Source organism: Pistacia vera, unplaced genomic scaffold (assembly GCF_008641045.1).
Source record: "Pistacia vera cultivar Batoury unplaced genomic scaffold, PisVer_v2 Contig1280, whole genome shotgun sequence".
NCBI lineage: Eukaryota > Viridiplantae > Streptophyta > Magnoliopsida > Sapindales > Anacardiaceae > Pistacia > Pistacia vera.
This window is the reverse complement of record NW_022195336.1, coordinates 85317-106015: the sequence shown is the minus strand read 5'-3', so window position 1 is coordinate 106015 and position 20699 is coordinate 85317. Positions and strand designations below refer to the sequence as shown.

Genomic DNA, 20699 nt, shown 5'->3' with positions numbered 1-20699 from the left:
ATTAATCCTTGACCAGGTGATTTCTTTACATAATGCATCACCTTGTAAGTTGCTTGAAGATGTGGAAACCAAGGGGCACTCATGTATTGACTGAGCAGGTTGACAGAGAATGAAAGGTCAGGTCATGTGATTGTTAAGTAGAGGAGTCTTCCAACAAGCCTTCTGAATTATGATGGATCATGTAGCAATTTTCCTCATCCTGTAAATTTGAGACTCAGGTCTATGGGAACTGAACTAGGCTGCAGCAGTAAAAACAGCATCGGCAAGAATGTCCAAACAATATTTCCTTTGGCATAATTGAATGCCATTTGAGTTTCGGGCTACCTCCAAACAAGAAAATATGAGTGTGGTGGAGATCTTTGATCCTAAATTTTGATGTAGAAAAGCTTTGAGAGCTGAAATGCCATGGTGGATCATTGGAAGCTACAACGATATCGTCAGCATATACAAGTAGTGCGAAAAAAGAGAACTTCCTTAGTAAAGAGACTGTAATCGGCTTTGATTGAGTAAATCCAAATGTTACAAGGAGGATGAGAATTGGCATACCATTGAGTGATGCCTGTTTGAGACATACAAGCTTTTGTTAATTTGCAAACCTTGTTCTGTCCTTGAACTGAATAAATAGGAGGTATTTATATACACTCTTCGTCCAAATGCATGTAAAAATGCATTATAAACATCGAATTGATTGAATTTCCACCCTTTGATGGCCGCCACGACAAACAGGTTTTACTGTTATAAGTTTGGCTACGAGTGCGAATGTCCATGGTAATCAAGGCCTTCTTCTTGGGTATATCCCTGGCAACTAAACGTGCCTTGTGCTGCTCAATGGTTCCATCTAAATTATATTTAATTTTGTAAACCCATTTTGAACCAATGGTCTTCTTCCTAATAGGCAGATTAGTAACATCCCAAGTCTTGTTCAATTCTAGAGCAGCAATCTCAGTGTCCATTGCATTACGCCAGTCTAAGCTTTTACAAGCTTGTGCATAAATGGAGGGTTCAGTGTGATTAAGAATTGAAATGGCAAAGCAGCATGGTTAGGAGACAATTTAGCATGAGACAAGACAAATGTAAGGGATAAAAAGATAGCAAGTGAATTACCTTTTATCTTGGAGCTTGAAAGAGAAGTAGTAGGTACAATGACTTGTTGACAAGGAGTAGTCCTGGAGATAAGCGGGGATTTTTTTGGTCTGCTTGATCTGCGGGGAAGAATTGTGTTTGAAATGGAATATCAGGTAGAGTAGGGGAAATGGGAGGATTGTGATAAATTCGAAGGGATGGAAGAAGTGGATTATGTTGCTGTGTGTTCTGTGATAATATCAAAAGGAATGTGAGGATAATTTTACTGCGATAGGGAGTGTTCTGAGGAGCTTATGTGGGATGGTAGTTATGGTCGGAGTTGCTGTGGGGTTGATATGTGATGATAATTGTGGTGGAGGGTGTGCTGGGAGGGATCAGAAGGGATAGTATGGAATCTGCTGTGATGGTGAATGTGATATGAGAATAAGATTGTAATTGTGAGGGCTAAGTGATGTTGGTACCTAGGGATGGAATTGAGGTGTGGGAGAGGATTGGGCAATTTTAGAGGGAAATTGTTTATAGAAAGTGACATCTCTAGAGTAAAAAATGGATTGGCTATTTAGATCAATAATTTGTAACCTTTGATTCCGACTGGATATAAGCATAATGCATTTCCTTGCTCTAGAGTCAAATTTGTGTCTTGTTTTGTTATGGTAGTGTTGATAGGTTGGTTTGGTTTAAAAAAGAAGTTGGTATGGGCTATGATTTTGTAAATTGGGGATGGTGTTCTGTTAATAAGATAGATAGCGGTTAAAATGCAATCATTCCAAAAAGATAAGGGAAAACCGGATTGAAATTTTAAGGCATGAGCAACATTTAAAAGTTGGTGCTTGCGTTCCACAACCCCATTTGTTTGGGGGGGGGGGGGGGGGGGGGGGGGGGGGGGGGGGGTTTCCACACAAGTTTTGTGGATAATTCCTTTTTGCATGAAGAAATCAGTCATTGAAAATTCATTTCCATTATCAGATCGAAGAGCTTTAAGTTTTGTTTGGAATTGTGTTTCAATTAGTGAGCAAAAAGATTGCAGTAAGGGTCGAGTTTGGGATTTATTTTTCATTAAATAGACCCAAGTGGATCTAGTGAAGTCATCAACGATTGTTAAGAAATGTTTTGATCCATCATATGCCATTTGGGAACATGGTCCCCAAATGTCACAATGGATGAGTTCAAAAGGTTTAGAAGTGCGATTGTCACTTATAGGAAAAGGTAACCTGTGATGTTTTGATAAATGACATGTAGAGCATGGAACAACATAATCCATAGAAGTTAAGTGAGGTAAATCCTTTTGTAACAAAGATAAGTGTGAGTTAGACAAGTGACCCATTCTACAATGCCATAAGCTGTGGGAACTTTGCTGGGAAGTAATAGAGGAAGAAACAAATAATTTATTGAAGGGTAAAGAGGATAAAATTCAAGATAGGGCTGTGGGAGGCACTCCTGTCAGCCGAAGATGGTAAAAACCATTAACAGCCTCACCCTTCCCAATCGTGCTATAAGAGAAAAGGTCCTGCACATAGCATTCATTAGCAAAGAAAACAAAGCAACAATTAATGTCCTGGATTAATTTTTTGGCTGAGAGGAGATTAAAATTAAAAGATGCATAAAACATCTTTGAGAGTAATGACAGAATTGATTTTAACAATACCCTTATGGGTAATATTGGCATGATTACCATTTGGAAATCTGACTTTAAAATCAACTATGGATGGTGAGGAAGTATCACCCGTGTCTATGATCCAAGGAATATGATATGAAGATGTTGTATTAGAGACTAGAAAGCAGGAAGCTATACCAGAGAAGGTGGAAGGTGAAGGGCAGACTGAGGATGGATCAAATGACTGAACTTGATTTGCCGTTGGTTGTGTAGCTTGAGACTGGAGTAAAGCAATGATATGTTGATATTGCTCTTGAGTTAGAATTGCTTGAGATTTCTCACTGATATGTTCTTGGTTAGAGAGACTAATTTGGTTAACATAAGGGTCAGGTCCTTTGGATCGATTGGCAAGCTTATGGCCAGGGGGATAGCCATGTAATTTGTGACATCTCTCTACAGTGTGTCCAACGAGATTACAGTGTGTACATTCGGGTTTCTCAAGATTTGGACTAGCCTTAAAACATTTTTCCAAAGAATGGCCTGAGACTTTGCAGAAAGTCCAAAAAAATTTGTCTCGTCGTTGGGAACTAAAAGATTTGGGGTTGTCTCGGGTGGGTGGATAATGAGTTCTAATAGCTAAGGTCATTGTGTCATAAAGATTGGGAAGGTTCGAAATCTGCTTATGCTTCTCTTCTTGTTGAACAAGAGCAAAAACTTCACTCAAAGATGGAATGGGTCTGAGGAGGATAATCTAAGCTTTGATGTTGCTAAAGGAATCGTTGAGCCCCATGAGGAATTTCATGATCCAGTCACATTGTTGGTTCTCAAGCACAGGTTTCATGGCACCACATGTACACGATGGAATAAATTCAAAATTGAGAAGTTCATCAAATAAACTTTTCAACTTAGAGAAGTAAAAGCTGACAGAATCATCACCTTGTTTAATATTGTGAATGGATTGCTTCAATTCAAAGATTCTTGGCCTATTGTTTTGGGCAAAACGTTGTTTGAGTTCAAGCCATAGTTCATTGGCAGTCTCAACATAAACAACGCTGTTTTTTAATCTCAAGAGACATTGCATTTTGAAGCCAAGTTACAACCATGTCATTGCATTCAAGCCATGGTTCTAACAAGGCATCGGTGGAGGAGGGTTCAAGAAGAGTACCATCAATGAAACCCAGTTTCTTTTTTATTTGGAGTGAGCGACACATGGTACATGCCCAAGAGTGGTAGTTTTTAGGGGTGAGAAGATGGTTGGTGAGTAGCATTCATGGACCATCATTCGGGTTGAGAAAAAAAGGACTAGTAGGGTCTTTTGGGTTGCGGTTGATAGGGGCTTTTTTATCTTCGGAAGCCATTGTTATAGCTCTGATACCGTAATGGTTTTGGTAACCTTGGTATTTGCAGGGAGGCAGAGAGAAACAAATGAAGTTGTAGAGAAACAATTGGTTGTTGAAAATATTGTTTGCACTATTCGATTACCCCCTTTACAACGTGTTGAGCTATCTATTTATAGTAATTACAAAGAATCAAATAAAGGAATCAGAATTCTAACTAATTTGTACAGACTGTATGACACAGAATTACAACTTATGGTATTCTAGAATCCTCCTTATTGTGTTGAGATATTACAGCCGAGCTGGAGCATTTGTCTGAGGTGGCTTGTTGTGATGTCATTTGCTATGATAAATCTAACAGTAAGTTCCATTAACTTTAAGATCAGTACTGAGGATTGGCAATAGCAATATGTCAATGTACTCTATTTCCATGCCCTTCACTGACTCCTTCACTAACTGCATATCTTTAATCTAAGAATCCATTAAAAGTCAGAAGAAAATCAACGCAACACCACCCAAAAAGCTTATATAGGAAATGGGAAAAAGGAGAGTGGAGACCAAAGCAGGAATAATTCCTCTGCATCTTGAATTCAAACTTTGAGATTTTCAATAATGAATTCATCCTACCTTTTTCTCGACTGTTTTCTTTAAAAAATTTCATGGCTTCAATACAAGACTGCTCCAAGGCTACTATATCAGGCTCTTAGTCATAGTAAATTAAAATAGTCCTTCCTGACATTAGCCAATCTGCACATCTGAATAGTGTTTCTAATGGTATAAAAACTGTATTCCCCCAGCAAAATAATATGAGTTTAAGCTATAGAACTTGAGAATGAATTGAATAGAACTTCAAGTTACAATAATAAAATTGCCAATACTTTTAACGAGCTGTTAGATGAAGAGAGTTCTCTAGCTGTGGGCAAAAATTGACATTGATAAACTAATGAGAAAAGTCGTCTCATATGTTTTTATAAGTAAACAAATATTCAAGTTGAATCTCATGCAAAAGAGGACAATTACCAGCAAAGACAAAACAAATAAGTCAACAAGTCTCTAAATCTTAAAACAAATATCAGATAAACTAAATGTATAAAGTTCATACAAAAATATACTGAGTTTCCTGTATTGAGATTCACCGATAGACTATTTTTTCAATCAAAGCACATAAATAACTTTTCATTCATTCTGCACATAAAATCAAAATATTTTTTTGAAATCAATTAGCCAAATTCTGATATTTTGTAATCTTTTTTATACATAATTTCCTTATATACCTCAATACAATAACCCTCTTTCAGTTTCCCCTCTAGAATGCGCCATTCTCCACCTCCAGCTCCGAACAACTAACGGTTACCTCTTCGCCGAAGGTGTGTTTTAATCATCTCAATTTACTTATATCTACTTCAATGTCAGATGTATAGCTTTGATTTATTGTGTATAATGCTTGGGTGCTTGATTTAATTAAAATTCTTATCTGTATGTTGATGTATTGTATTTTGTTGTGTTGATTAGTTATATGGGTTCATGATTTCTTGGGTTTGTTAATTTGCTTGTAAATGGCTATCATGTGTTTGACAAAATTCCCCAATGAGAAACGCACCCATACACTGTGTAACATTCCCACAATTTTTAACCCATACACTCAATGAGTAACTTTTCTGCCGAACAATCCTGAAAACAAAAGGCAGGATCCTCGCAGCCTAATGAAACAACTTCCTTTAAGCACAAGCGAGGAGTCTTTCAAAAGATTGTGAGTGAATGCCTTAGGGTTTTCTTTTAAATTTCTTATATTAGTGGAAACCTCTTTTTTGGGAGTTCTATTGCCATTTTTGTATTTTTATTCACGTACTTTGGTACTACAGTGCAGCACATGATGTACGATTTTGGCAATGATCCTAATGTAAGGAATGGTAACTGTCTTTTAGCCTTTTTTTCCCCCTTACCAAATTCAAAAAATACCCCAAAACCAACTGACTAGAGTCAACAAAATGAACAAGAAGTAACCTGAATGAACAAGTAACTATAGCAATGAAAGCAACTTATAATTTTATGGAATGAAGAAGAAAAGTAATTCTAAGAGAGAGAGAGAGAGAGAGGGAGAGAGAGAGAAATGTCCCCGGTTTACTAAAACCAGTCTAATGCGTTTGGAAACAACAGGATTGGGACACTGAATTGTGTTGTTGATCTCAAATATAATGATTTTGTTGTTATGCATGGAACTGTATATGCTAATTGATGAATTTGTTATCTCCTCATTTTATTTTTTATTCATGTGGACATCTCCAAACCATAACTTTAAATGTAAGCTCTATTATCAACCTTTATCAGACCTGAATTAGCCCTAATTTTCATACGAAATTTCTCTGATGTTTAGATTCAGCTAATTTGTTGTTTCCAAACACATTAGACTGGCTTTAGTAAACCGGGGACATTTCTCTCTCTCTCCCTCTCTCTCTCTCTCTCTCTCTTTTAGAATTACTTTTCTTCTCCATTCCATAAAATTATAAGTTGCTTTCATTGCTATAGTTACTTGTTGTTCATTTTGTTGACTCTAGTTAGTTGGTTTTGGGGTATTTTGTGAATTTGGTAAGATAAACCCGGAAAATAGTTGGCAAGAATCTTTACATACGTTTTCAAGTTTGCTTCAAAATAATGTTAAAATTGTTTACAGTGTTTATTACCTGTTTTAAGTGGCCTGTAGCTGAAACTTTTTTGCAGTCTGCATAATCCAGAAAGAAATAATCTTTTTCATGCCTCCTGAACACGTCCTGCAAATTCATACTTCCATGCATACACACACATGTATTATCTGATGGTTTATATTCTCTCTCTGAACAGATAGCAGCTTTTTAACGAATTGATGTATATATCACTTGAATGATTATTTCATGCCATCATAATAATCCATGCTTCATTAACAGCTAGAGACCTTAGTCTCCATGTGGTCACATTTTACTTTTACATGATTCACATGGAACTGTTGTTATTTTGTTATTTGAATGTATAATGGTATGCATTTTCCTCTTTTAAATTTTATGTCTAGTTTGATATATGTATGAATTTCTTGTTTTGTTTCACTCAGCTGCTTCCAGAAACTTTGGCACTTGTGGAGGACATGGTTTTGGAATATGTCACAGATTTGGTATGCATTCTTTCTAATTAGTACCTATCTTTTTAATTTCTCCAATAAGATGGCATGGCAGGTGTGATAGCTATGTATGCCACTTTTTCGAGGGGCAGATATAGTAGAGGATATTGGCTCAAAAAGGGAAAAGTTACCAGTTGAGGATATTCTATATTTAATTAGAAATGTATCTTTCATGAGAGCTTGTTTAGTTCACCTTATTGTTAATGGAAAGTTGATTTTCCCACTTGGGGTTTTATATTTATTTTCTGCTTATCCAACAAAATAATCTTTAATGCACCTTTATAAATAAACTTTGTTTGAATAAAAAAATCTCCATTGTTCTTCCACTGAATGTCCGTTTATTCTATACCGTAAAAGTATCTTAGCACAATGATTAAATTATTATCTGGAAAGATTTTAGTATGAGATGTTTCCTTGGCTTTTGTTGGGTATGGGAGGTGGTACAATGAAATTGTCTTTTTCTTGCTTTTTAATTTGAGGAAGTTTGGTGCTTTAAAGCTATACTTTTTTTGGTTGTATTGAAATATTGGTTGAAATTTTATTGATCGAGCTGGCAGGATTTGCCAAAACTTAATCACTAAAACAAGCAAGGAAAGCTTTTGTCATAAGAGGCCACCAAAAGAGTTGCATAGCATTATCTTCTGAATGAGATCCATGCAAGAGTTTGTTTCATTTCCAGATGGTTTTCTTTCCATCATGAGCAAAAGGGATAAAAGACGACAATGGTCGTGCTAATATAGTTCACAAGTTCATCCACGATCCATAGGAGTAAGAACAATCTAAACTCTCCTTGAACTAAAATCTTACGGCTTTGCATATTGCAATTTTAAAGTAATTCCATTATTGGCCTTTGTTTTCATAACAGAGCTCACCATACTGCAGAAAAATGTATTTCCATTTTATTAAGTTAGACTCTTTAGATACTCAGCAGATATCTACTTTCTTTTAATTAGAAGATTATGATGTGGAAGGCAATGATACATTCTGCCTGGGGGAGCCTTAATTAGAAGACTATGCTTGATCTTGAATGATAATTTCTAGAGTTATTTGTGGTAAGAGAAGTCGGCATAATTGTTGCATTGTAGTTTAACCTTAATTGTTGGATTCTACAGTTGAAATTTATTGAAGGTTTCTGCTACTGCTTTATGAATTTTTCTGAATGGTGTTGGTGGTTAAATATTGAAATTTTGGCTGCTCAGAGTTATGGGAATATTTGTGAAATTGTGTTGAAATGAGTGTCTAATATTTCATGTTACTGATGTGGAAACTAGAAGGAAGGTGTGATTTGAGAGGTATACTAATAGAAACCCTCCTAGTACTCAACCAAACCAATGAAATAGTAGCAACCAACAACCATGAAACAAGAAAATGATAGATGCCTATAACTCTATATTGATATTCAGCAAAACAGATAACAACAGCAACACAAGATAACCCAAAAGGAAACAACCCACCAATGAAATTTTAACTGTCTTCATATCTAACAATGGCCTAGATACTTTAGACATTGAGCAGCTATTGAAGTTTTTCTCAAAATCTACTCGGTTGTATTTGCTAGACAGGTGCTTTTCTTAAATAAGGATTCTTGTTTCTTTTCCAGATGATTGAAGCGCAACAATGCATGCATTGAACACTTAAGATTGATGGCAGTCCTTCTCTAATATTCATTCTAAGAGGCCAACTTCCTTCATTTCTAAAAACCCTCTTGCTAAAAAATTGTATAAAATTGGGATAATAGAGAGGATACTTGTAATAGGTGAGGCTTGCTCATTCTTTTCAAGAACAAGATATTCCCATGAATCTAACATCACTTTCTGTTGATGATCCCAACATCATATACAACTCAATGGGTGTGTGGGGCTTCCACAAACTCACCACTTTTGCAAAACTCATAATCAGTGTGTTTTCAACAGGAGGAGAGGAGAATGAAGTTGCCAGCCTCTTTAATTTAACTGATAATTTTTAGATTTTTGAACTTGAGATATCTATGTCCTAAGGGTTAAATTTTACCTTTCTTGAAGAGTTTATTTTCACTCATCTTCCTTGAAGTGTAATGTATGAAGTTGTAATTTAAAGTAACGTAAGTTGAAGTGAGATGTCTTAGCTTCCTGTATTTGACCGTCAGAAATACTTTGCGGCTGGGAGTTTGACTGCTTTTGTATCCTTTAGAAATTAGCTTTTTCACTTTTATATCTTATTTTTTTAAAAGTACTTTTTGTATATATTTTATTATTCAGCGGGAAGCAGGTGGACTATTTGAATCTTGAAGTACATCCTTCTGTCAGGCTCTAAGACTCAAGTATTTCAGTGTAATCATACTTGAAAATGAAGATAAGCAAAAGAAACTTGAAGAATGAGTCAAATTCTGATATTTTCGAATATTAGATGTGTAATTTCCGTAGAAACTGAAGTTTTATTATACCATAGTGGCCAAATTTGGGTTTCCTTTTAGATGATCACTTCATGATAACTTTAATGTGAGGATTCGTTGGAGACACTATAAGCAGTTTAGTATATCTTTTGGGAGTTCATCTTACACAGGCTCTAGATATATCCTTGCAGTCCGTAACTCTTTAGTACTTTGGTAGATATCAGCATTGGATCTTTGATGCAATAAGTTGAGGAGGCACAAAACACATATCCATGGATTGTTAGAAAGGGCAATGGCAGATGAGAAAGTTTAGTGTTTTGTTGTACTCTGGCTTTGGTATATTTGTATATGTGGTTTACATTGTATGCAATCTGTGCCTGTTGCTAGATGAATTATTTTCCGAGCTATTCACGCCTGTCCAAGGTGAGAGTTTCTTCCCTTGATGAACGTGCATCGTTTACTCATCTTGAATGAATTGTATTTTAATGATAGGAAGAACCAAGCAGATATGCAACTAACCCATTAACACACCAAATTAAAAATAATGTGGAAGAGGAATATTGCTTGTTCATCATTTTTAACCTTATGATCAATGTATTTTTGAGGTCAAAAAAAGCTATGGCTAGATGGTTTTTTCAGACTGAACTCCGAGAAGCAATGCGGGATAGGGAACCGAATTTCAAGACAAATGCTTATGACATTCTTCTACAAAATTCATACAAAATCCTCCATAGTGCAAAGTTGGAAGTTCCTTTAGCTGTACTTTGGAGAAACTTCAGGTTCAAGAAGTCTCCCAGCATTATTGTAGAAATGCAAGGGCTTCTTAATGCAGTTACATGAAGCAAGAGGCCTTTTTTTGTTTTATTCTATAAGAGTCCAAGACGAGCCAAAAAATTATCCTAATAATTCAATCCCAAAGCAATCAAACCAGTAAGTTAAAATTCAGTAGTTCCATTAAACTCAAAAACGATTTCCCAAGGTTGCAAACTTACAATGGGCTTGGGGCGATTCAACTTTCTTTTATGTGGGTGTTGTTCGGCTTGGGCCATACTAAGATGGGCTTCAAGGGGGTCATTGGTCTGGGTTGATATGGGTGTTGGGCTCGATGGGTCAATGGTCTGAGATTTTTTTGTTCTTTTTATTAGAGATTTTTTATTGACCGATTTTAGATTTTAAATTCAAGTTTAGTTTTAGCATATGGATATTTGTTGTTATCCGTGTAAGCATACCAAATTTGTTTTAGTAGCTTGTGTTTGATCAACCAATGCTCTTCGACTGATTATACACTTTACAGTGTGGATTAGGGGATGCTTTTTGACGCAGCACATGCCCTTATAAGGTCTTCCGCCATTCAAAGTTGAAGAGAAGGTATGGAAAATATTTAAGTGCTCTGTTGTTTTTTTTTTTTTTTTTTTTTTTCTCTTTTTTTCTCTTTTTTTTTTTTTTTTACGAGTCAATGTATCAATGCAGGTATCGCTCTCTAGCAACTTTCTTGCGGCGGACTTTTAAATACGAAGTTGTGGGTGGTTTTTCGCATCTTATGTTTGTGGGTTATGGATAGTTAGATACATTAACAATAGGCATAGCTAATGTAGGCTTTTTTGCTCCTGGTGTTAGCATCAGCGGCCTTCTGGCCATCTCACCCACACCAACGTTGTTGCCACATGGGCCTTTTTCTGCTGCTGGTGCTAGCATCGGCGGCTAGTTTACCTTCTGGTGGTGTTACTGGAAGCTTTACTCACACTGGATTCTTGTGACACTGCTTATATATTTTTTTTAATTTCTTTAAATATTAGTGTAGGTAATTATGTCTTTTAATCATTTTGAAAAAATCAATATTTTCTGTGTTTTTTCAAACTTGTGTGGCTTTATCAGATTAGCATAATCTATATAATTTATTATTAGTAAGAACTGAAAATTAAACCATTGTTGGTCTATGAACTACATTTAAGTTCAGGCCCCCTCCCATTGCATGTGCATGACGTTTACAGTTTATACTAGAGATTAACAATAGGCACGACTAATGTAAGGTAATCATTTTGAGTATTTTGATTGCAGGACGTTCATTTTGCTTCATAGCTTTCAGCCACAAGACAACTAATCAAAGTTGTCTAATGATCAAATAACTTTACAATTGCAAATATACATAATAGTTATACAGACAATTACTGATCCACAACTCTTTAAGAGAGGTGAGATTTTGATAAACCCTAATGAGAGATATTTCAAGTCTTGAAATCTAAAAATCATTAGCTCAATTAGAGATGAAGGAAATTGGCCTCTTACAATGAATATTAGAGAAGAACAACCATTGGTTTTTTAAGTATTGATTGCGTGAAATTTTGTGCTTCAACACCTCATGTAAGGATGTCAGGCATTACATTTGCTACTTTCAACTTTGTTGAGGATGGAGAGAAAACCATCTGAAAAAGAAATAAGATTTGGAAGCTCTGCCATTTACATCTCTTTAAGGGAGGTGAAGCTATTGAAATCCTGTTGTGGCCTTATAAGACAATTCTGTAAGGATGAAGTAGAGCAACAATCCACCCAACTCAACCGACCGGATTATAAGAATACTTTGATAGCTGCTCAGCGGCTGAAGAATTTGGGTGATTGTTAGAATAGAAAACAGTATGAAATTATAATGTAGAAAATGAAAAATTCGCTACAGAAAAAGGGCTAGAAGAAACAAGACTTTCAAAGAAAAATAATACCTCTGAAATCACAACTTCCTTATAGTCTCCGCATCAGTTACCTGAAATATTAGCAAAAAACAACAAACAGTGTCTACAGGCTTGCACATCATAGCCTTGGAAAAGGCTTCAACATCAACACCACTCGAAAAAATTCATAAAGTTGTTCAGAAACCTTTTGCAACTGTAGGAATCCAGCTAAAATCTTCAACCACACAAACTTTTGAGTCCAATTATGCAAAATAACTCCAGAATTTCATCATTTGAGATCAAAGCTTTTGTAGTCTTTGTGGCATTTACCAGCGTTGGTCTAAATCTTCTAGTTAAGGCTTCCCCAGGCAGAAAGTATCATCCCCTTCCACATCCAAATCCTGCTCCATTTCTGATTGGAAGAGAAGCTAACCATCCGGCAAACACAACAACAAATGGAATTTTTTAACAAAATGCAGATATCTGCTCAGCGTCCAAAGAATTAACTTCATAACATTGAAATACATTTTTCTACATTATGGCGAGCTCTGTTATGAAAAGCAAAAGCCAACAACAAAATAACTTTAAAACTGCAATATGCAAATCCATAAGATATTATAATAGCTAATATACTAAATAAATGTTTAGTTTTAAGTAGTGTTTAATAACATTTTGATGTATCAACAATGACAATTCAAATTGCATACATAGTTTAGACTGTTCAGTTGGCTCAGCCCAAGTTATTAAAAATTTAACACTTTATTTATTTTGTAAAAATCTAAATAGCCCATTACATACTAGACTAATTCAATCTCTTTATTCATTTCTAAGATCTAATAGAGTTCATTCTTCCTCCTCTCTATTCTTCACTATAGACTATTGTCTTTCACCTTAAACATATAATCAATAATACTCAAGGAATTTACATAGATTAGACAAAGAAAGCAACCAACTTACAAGTTAAATTCTGTGTTCAGTGTTTGCAAACATTCTTATTCTCTGTTGCAACTTATCAACTCTATTAGTAAATTCTTGCCACAATTTTATATGGATAGTAATATCTTAAATTTTCTCAAATCTTTTTTTGACTGAGCGATAAATGTCAAATAAATTCCTTCTGATTCTACCACATTTCTTCTTGCTTCAGTTTTTCTTAGACACTAAACTAACAAATTAAAATTACCATAAATGTTTACTGAACCCATAAAAATTACTGCAAACATAATTCTTCTAAGAAAAATCTTGATTCGTAAATCAAGATTCAAACCTGCGTTTGAGCCATTGCTCATTAAATGTAGGAAAGTTGAATACTTTATTTCATTTTACCAAGCAGATACTTGCTAATGTTTAATATCTTCAACAAGAATAAATATTTTATTACATGAAAATAGACATGAAACTCAATGCTGGTAGTGCAATTAATGGATTAAAACAGATATTCACAAACAATATATTCTATAAATGTTGATAGAATTTATGTATAATTGAAAGAGTGGAGTCATTGACACCTCACTACTAAATAAACCTCATTTTTTATGGCACCTCATTCAAAATTTTACGATTAAATTAACATAAAAAAAAATATTAGGGTTTGTGAGATAATAGTAGGATGTCAAAAGTATTTGTACAATATAGAAAATTAAAGGCTTCGTTTGGTTGGATTTTGGGAATATTACTTTTAGTATTCCCAAAAAAGTTAAACAGTAAAATACCCAAAAACTCACAATATTATTCAACTTTATTCAACATTTTTTAAACCCCCTAAATTCGTTAATTCAATTAAATACCCCTAAATATTTTTAATGTTTTTGTTACGGCGACTCCGGCCACCCTCCGGTGGTGGTGGCCGGCTGTCCGTATTTGAGGGTGGATTGGGGGTGTTTTTGTTAACTTTTAATATTTTATTATAAGGGGTGTTTTGTAAAAAAACAAATATAGGGGGTATTTTAAAATTTGTAAATCCTACATCGTAATACCCGCCCAATTCAACTTTTTTTTTTTAACTTTTTTCAAAAAACTTTTCCCAAAAACACAAAATTGTGAACCAAACGGAGCCAAAGTTAATTCTAATAATTTAATACAGGGATCAATTTGTCATTATAAAATTTAGTAAAATGTGAGGTTTCTATAAGCCATTAGTTGGGCATCAATGGATCCACTCTAACTGAAATAAGAGATTTGGTAAAGAGTGTTTATTTGAGCCCCATCAAAACACTTTCTAAGCCCCATCAAAAATTCAATTCATTAAATAAATTTAAATATATATTTTATTCTACTATTAGTCTTATCTTCTTCCTCTCATCTTAACCTTCATAAAAATATCTAGATTTCTAAATAACGTAGCATTAGACGTAACTTCTGAAGAATTTCAAATAACATTCAATTCAAAGAAAGTTTGATACAATTATAAACAAAACCCTATTCTAAACCAAACTAAAAAAAAAAAAAAGAATCTAGTGTTAATTAGAATTCTTTTAAAGATTAGATGAGAAGAAGATGAGGGTGTTTTTGGAATATAATTTTTATTTAATTAATATTATTTAATATGGGGATTAAAAAGAGTTTTAATGGGGCTCGAATAACTCTACTCATTGGGAAAACAATGGACTAGGCCCATGGAATCAAATCTTGGAGTTTATGCAAATCCTTGGTCTAAGGCCTTATCCTAGGACCTTCTATTTTCCTTTCTTCGATGCGGGCTTTGTGTGTTCACGTCATTGTGTCGGTATCAAGTATATTTTCTTGGCGAGTGGCATCATCGATACGACATTCTTTATTCGTTTCCTTTTTCTTGGCGAGTGGCATCATCAACTTATGACTTTACTGTTCTGGTGCTGAGATTACTGTTCTGCTGATGAGTTTACTGTTCTGGTGCTGAGATTACTATTCTGCCGATGTTTTTGCTGTTCTGTTGCTGAGGTTCTAAGTTGCTGTTTTTGCCGTTCTGTTGCAGCAATTCTAAGTTGCTGTTTTTTTGCTGTTCTGCTGCCGAGATTCTAAGTGGCTACTTGTTGCTGATATGGTGCTAAGATTGGAATGTCAAAGTACAAATAATGAAGATAATATGCTGCCGTTTTGTATTTATAAATCTGGTATATAGTTTAGTTTAAGGAAGCATATTAGTACAAGTGGACTGATATGCTTTAGTATTGTCCAGTTTAAGGGAGCATATTGATATGGTTAGTGTAGTCCAGTTTAAAGGAGCATACTAGGATAGTGGGGTGTATTTTGAAATTCTTTGGAGTTTATATGTTTTGTACGGGGTGTCCTTTGTAAAGTCTAAAAACTTAGAGATTAAACCTGCGTTTCAGTCCGACGGTTCCATATGAATTAGCCGCCTCTTGTAACTGATTCAGTTAATGAAATTCCAGAAAGTTTCAGCTCGATTCTGTTTCTTCCTCTCTTGCTCTTAAAGTCATTCATTGCTGTAGAACAATTTATGTATAATTTACATGGAATTTTATATATGTACGAAACTTGAATGCCTTATTTTTTTTAAAAACATTGAATTTTTATCTAAAACTCTTGAAAAATAGCAAAATTACCATAAATGTTTACTGCGCTGTTAAAACCTTCTGAGATATAATGCAAGTCATTCTCTTGCTTTCCAAAATATACTACTAAATTCAGGAGATTTTAGGATGCATTTGGTTTATTATTTTGGATAGGATTTTTGGGATAGTATTGGATAATTGAATATGAGAGTATTACGAGGTAAAATTTAAAAATTTATAAAAAAACCCCCTAAGTTTGCTAATTTAATAAATACCTCGAATATGTAAAATGATAAAAATACCCCCCACCACCCGCAGTGCCAGATTCCGGCCACCACCGCTGGAATCTGGCCGAAAAATCGCGTTACGACACAGACCGATTGGATCTGTGTCGTAACACGTCGTTATAGCCTTTTTCGACCAGATCCACCACGTATCTGACCGGAAAAGGCCAGATCTAATGTCTACCGTGGCCGTCGACAGCCGAAAAAGGCCAAAATGACGGTCATATGGCCATCGTTTTCGGTCAATGATGGCCAAGATCGGTGAACTTCCGGCCATTTATGGTCGTTAGGTAGGCCGTTGTACAGATTCCGGCTACCACCGACGATGGTTGCCGGAATCTGGCAAGTATGGGTCGCGGGGGTGTTTTTGATAATTTTTAAACTTTTTTTTCAGGGCATATTTGATGAAATTAATAACCTTATGGAGTCTAAAAGTAATTAAAAAAAATAGAGTAATATTTCTGGAATAATATACCAAACATTATTTGGAGAATAGGATTGGAAATAGGGATAAAAATAATAAGCGCCATTGTTATCATATCACTCACTACAGTGTACATTGTCATGTTACGGAGTGAGTACATTGTCTTGTTACATGACAATAACATAAATTAAATTGTGCTTTTTAATAAAACTTTTATTGAAATCTAAGAAGCATGTTGATGATGAAAAAAATATTGAGCTTAGTTTGGAATTGTTGTAGCGTCTCTCTTAATTACTTATTTCTTAAGCTAAAATTTATAACATAAATTAAATTGTGTTTTTTAATAAAACTTTTATTGAAATCTAAGAAGCATGTTGATGATGAAAAAAAATATTGAGCTTAGTTCGAAATTGTTGTAGCTTCTCTCTTAATTACTTATTTCTTAAGCTAAAATTTATAAATTATTTATTAATTATCAAAATATCTTCATTATTTCATACAAATACTTATTTAATTAAAATTAATCATTTATCTAAAAAAATTTAGAAAAATTGAAAACTTGTCATCGATAACCATTAGACGTGGTTGAGTACAGTCTTCAATGATGTCTTAGCAACATTATCAATACCATAAGGTAAATCACTAGACAATCTATCAATTGTGCTTACATGAAGGCTACTAGCAAGTAGCAACGTTAGTTGTGGCATACCAGAAATGATCGGCTGAACCTTATTTGATTCTAAATAATAATCTTACTATTGCACGAAATATTCTTAGAGCACTTCATATTGGGAAATACCAAAACAAAAGGCAAAGAACATTTACTAGGAAAAAGTGCAATTAGCTAAAGCTTGAACAATAGTGAAAAGATCTGTATTAAATAAAATAAAACTTTGATTTTGTTTTGAATATCTAATACACAAAATATAAAATTGCTTAATGAACTTATATATATAAACAGGGGAATTCACATATGAACAAGTTTTCTTTATCTTGTTAGTAATATATTCATGGTCATGGATGACAAATGAGCAATAAGTAAATGGAATATTATTGAGTAATGTTGAATATTGATAACAATTATATTCTGAAAATGGATATCAATGGAAGATGGTTTAATTTGAAGCTTATCTCTAATAATAAAAAAGAAGTATATATATCTCTAACAATGGGTATGGGTCTATTGTAAATTTATTAGACTTTAACCATCTAGGGGTGTGTTAGCCGAGCCGAGACGCTCGACACTGTAGCAACCAAGCTGAGCTCGATTAGTCCAAAGCTCGGCTCAACTTGGTTCATTTACCACCCATCACTAATATCATGCTTTATTTTAGTATTTGGCTCACATCTCGTGGATGCAGTCAAGATTTACCGAATCACGTAAGTTGGGTGTCTTTCTATGTGTGAGATTGTTATAGTGCCTTATTTATTTAATTTCACCTATATATGATCTTCAAGTTCCATATAATTGATCTTTTCATCAATGTTAGCTCAATATGAAAAAGATTCTTCCTTTTCATATTAGGGCTTCCACAATAAAATGAAGATTTTAAGCTTCTCCACTTGGCAAATATTAAACGGAGTCAATGATTGAAATTTAAAACAATTGCGTCACCCACTTGATTAAAATTCTCCCTTAAAATTTTTCCATTAAGGACCAGTGGCAAACACTTGTTCATAAATGTTAGGTAAAAATAGTCTTGGAATGAAAGAGAGTGAGAGAAGAATAAAGATGATGGAAATGGTGGCACCCCTACAAAACATTATCCTGGTTTATTTTCCGAGGTGATGCACCCCACCATAAAAGATGATTAAACAAAAGAGGACTCATCTTCTCATAAATTATCTTCTCTTTTCCATAAAGTCATATAAAAACACAAATCGATTTAATTATTTGGGTTCGCCATTGCAATAATAGTCTAAATGAAATGTCTGATTTATAACTGAATTCGACTTATTACAAGTGAAAGCAATTACCAATTTGACTGAAGTTATTAACAAAGTGTCACAAAATTTCATAGAAAGATACCATGTTAGCTAGTTACTTCAATACCCCACATAATCAAACAATTCAAATTGGTAATAAATTAGACCCATAATTAATTTTATAATATCAAGAATGATTGATAAATATCAAAATCAAACTAAAGTAATGGTGGACCATAATATGCAAGTCTTGGTCAAGTTAATATGAGAATTCAACAACTTCGTCAACAAATTAATTTTGCCGGAATTACAGATGAATTGCAAGGAAATTTCTTAGAAATTAATTAAAGAGAACATGTTTGATGCCATACTAACTTGCAAGAGAAGGAAGAATAACTTTGGATTTTATGATTCCATAATAAGAGTTGTGCTACCTCGATCATTTAAAATGAATAATACTACATAAAATGATGTGATAAAATATAATTAGTAAGTGAATATACAAAAACAATTAATTAATTGATGTGTCATTTAAAAGATAATGTCACATCACTTTATATTCAACTTAACTCTTTGTTAGAAGATTTTGTAATTATAATATTACTTATTTAAAATTCACAACAGGAAAAAAGAAATTGGCTTTTAGAAATTAAAGGTTATTATAAAAGGTCCCACAAATTAGTAAAATAAATAGAATAAAAGTATTTCCCTAGAGTCACTAATATTATCTTGTTACATGACAATAACTTTAAGAGCAAACGACATGTTCCCACCTAAGGTTTACCGAAATCCAAGGTTAATACCATTGGTTTGATTTATTCTAGATACCTACCCTTAATCTAACACTGTTTGTTTTATTTTAAAAGGTTAAGGGTAAAAGTGTCAAAACCCATTTCTCTCAACACACCATCGTTGACTGCTTTCCTTCTTCTTCTCCTCTTTTCCTTTTCTTTTTCTTTTTCTTCTTCTCCTCTCTTCCAGATTCTTTCTCTTTTTCTTCTTCTCCTTTTTTCTTCTCTCTTTCTTCTTCTCTTCTCTCCAGCAGATTCTTCCTCTTCTTCTTTTTCTTCTCCTCTTTTTCTTCTCTCTTTCTTCTTCTCTTCTCTCCACCAACTGCTTCCCCTCTACCACTATCGGGGAAAATGGAGGTTTTGGAGGTGGAAGGGTGGTGGTGTTTGTGGTGATGATGAGGACGGCCAACAAAGCCGAGATTGAGCCAAATGGGACCGAAATCGGGTGGTGGTGAGGGATTGCAATGGCGGTAGATAGGTGGAATGGTGGTGGTGGTGGTGACTTTGGGGTTTCGGGAGGCAGAGAGGAGCGTGGTTATGGCTACGGCTACGGCTGTGGCTGTAGGAGGGAGAGAGAAGCGGCAGAAGAGAAGAAGGGGGAGAAGAAGAAGAAGACAAAGATCGGGTGGTGGTGAGGGATTGTAATGGCAGTAGATGGGTGGAATGGCGGTGGGTGGTGGTGACTTTGGGGTTTCGGGAGGGAGAGAGGAGCGTGGTTGTGGTTGTGTTGTGGCTGTGGGAGGGAGAGAGAAGCGGCAGAAGAGAAGAAGGGGGAGATGAAGAAGAAGACGAAGATGGGAGGGTAGTTTGGTAATTGCCCTCTTCTGAATCCAACAGTGACTAACACTGTTAGTTTAATGGTAGCAATCTGGAATAAATGAAACCAGTGGTATTACTTCTGAATGTCGTTAAACCTCGGGTGGGAACATGTTGTTTACTCTAACTTTAATTACATTGTGCTTTTCAATAAAACTTTTATCAAAATCATAAAAGCATGTTGACGATTAAAAAAAAAAAAAAAAAATCGAGCTTAGTTTGGAAGTAGTGCAGCTTCTCTCTTAATCACTTATTTCTTAAGCTAAAATCTATTAAATACTTATTAATTATCAAAATACCTCTATTATTTTATACAAATACTTATTTGATTAAAACTAATCATTTATATATTTAAAAAAAAAAATTAAAAATTGAAAACTTGTCTGCTAGGAATGCCTGCTGACAAGCATTGGAGTTTGATAAGCCATCAGCCATGTGTTTTTTTCTTTTCCTTTATTTTATAAAATAATTAAATATTCCATGAATCTTATTTTTATATCGGGAATTTTTTTTCTATTAAGAAGAGCCCAACAACATCCACCACTAAACCTTCAAGGCCGACGCCCAACACCACTGGCATTAATTCAAAGTCAGGAGATCGCATAACAAGTTACAAATTGGGTTCATATTCCAAGCTTTTGTTGCACTTGTGCTAGAGTCAACCGAATGACAAGAAGTAACCCGAATGAACAAGTAACCATAGCAATCAAAGCAACTGGTAATTTTATGGAATGAAGAAGAAGAAAAGTCATTCTAAGAGAAGGAAAA

The 20699-nt window shown here is 34.6% G+C and overlaps 1 long non-coding RNA gene across 2 annotated transcripts; it reads left to right on the top strand.

Moving 5' to 3' along the window:
• The first annotated feature begins 4764 nt into the window (after positions 1-4764).
• Positions 4765-11092, top strand: LOC116121776. Of its 2 annotated transcripts, XR_004126768.1 has the most exons (5): positions 4765-5381; positions 7097-7156; positions 7720-7930; positions 10828-10901; positions 11004-11092. It is a non-coding gene; the product is annotated as an uncharacterized LOC116121776 (long non-coding RNA). The 2 variants fall into 2 exon arrangements; XR_004126769.1 differs by lacking the exons at positions 10828-10901; positions 11004-11092 and having other exon boundaries at positions 4777-5381; positions 7720-8464.
• Positions 11093-20699: the final 9607 nt, after the last annotated feature.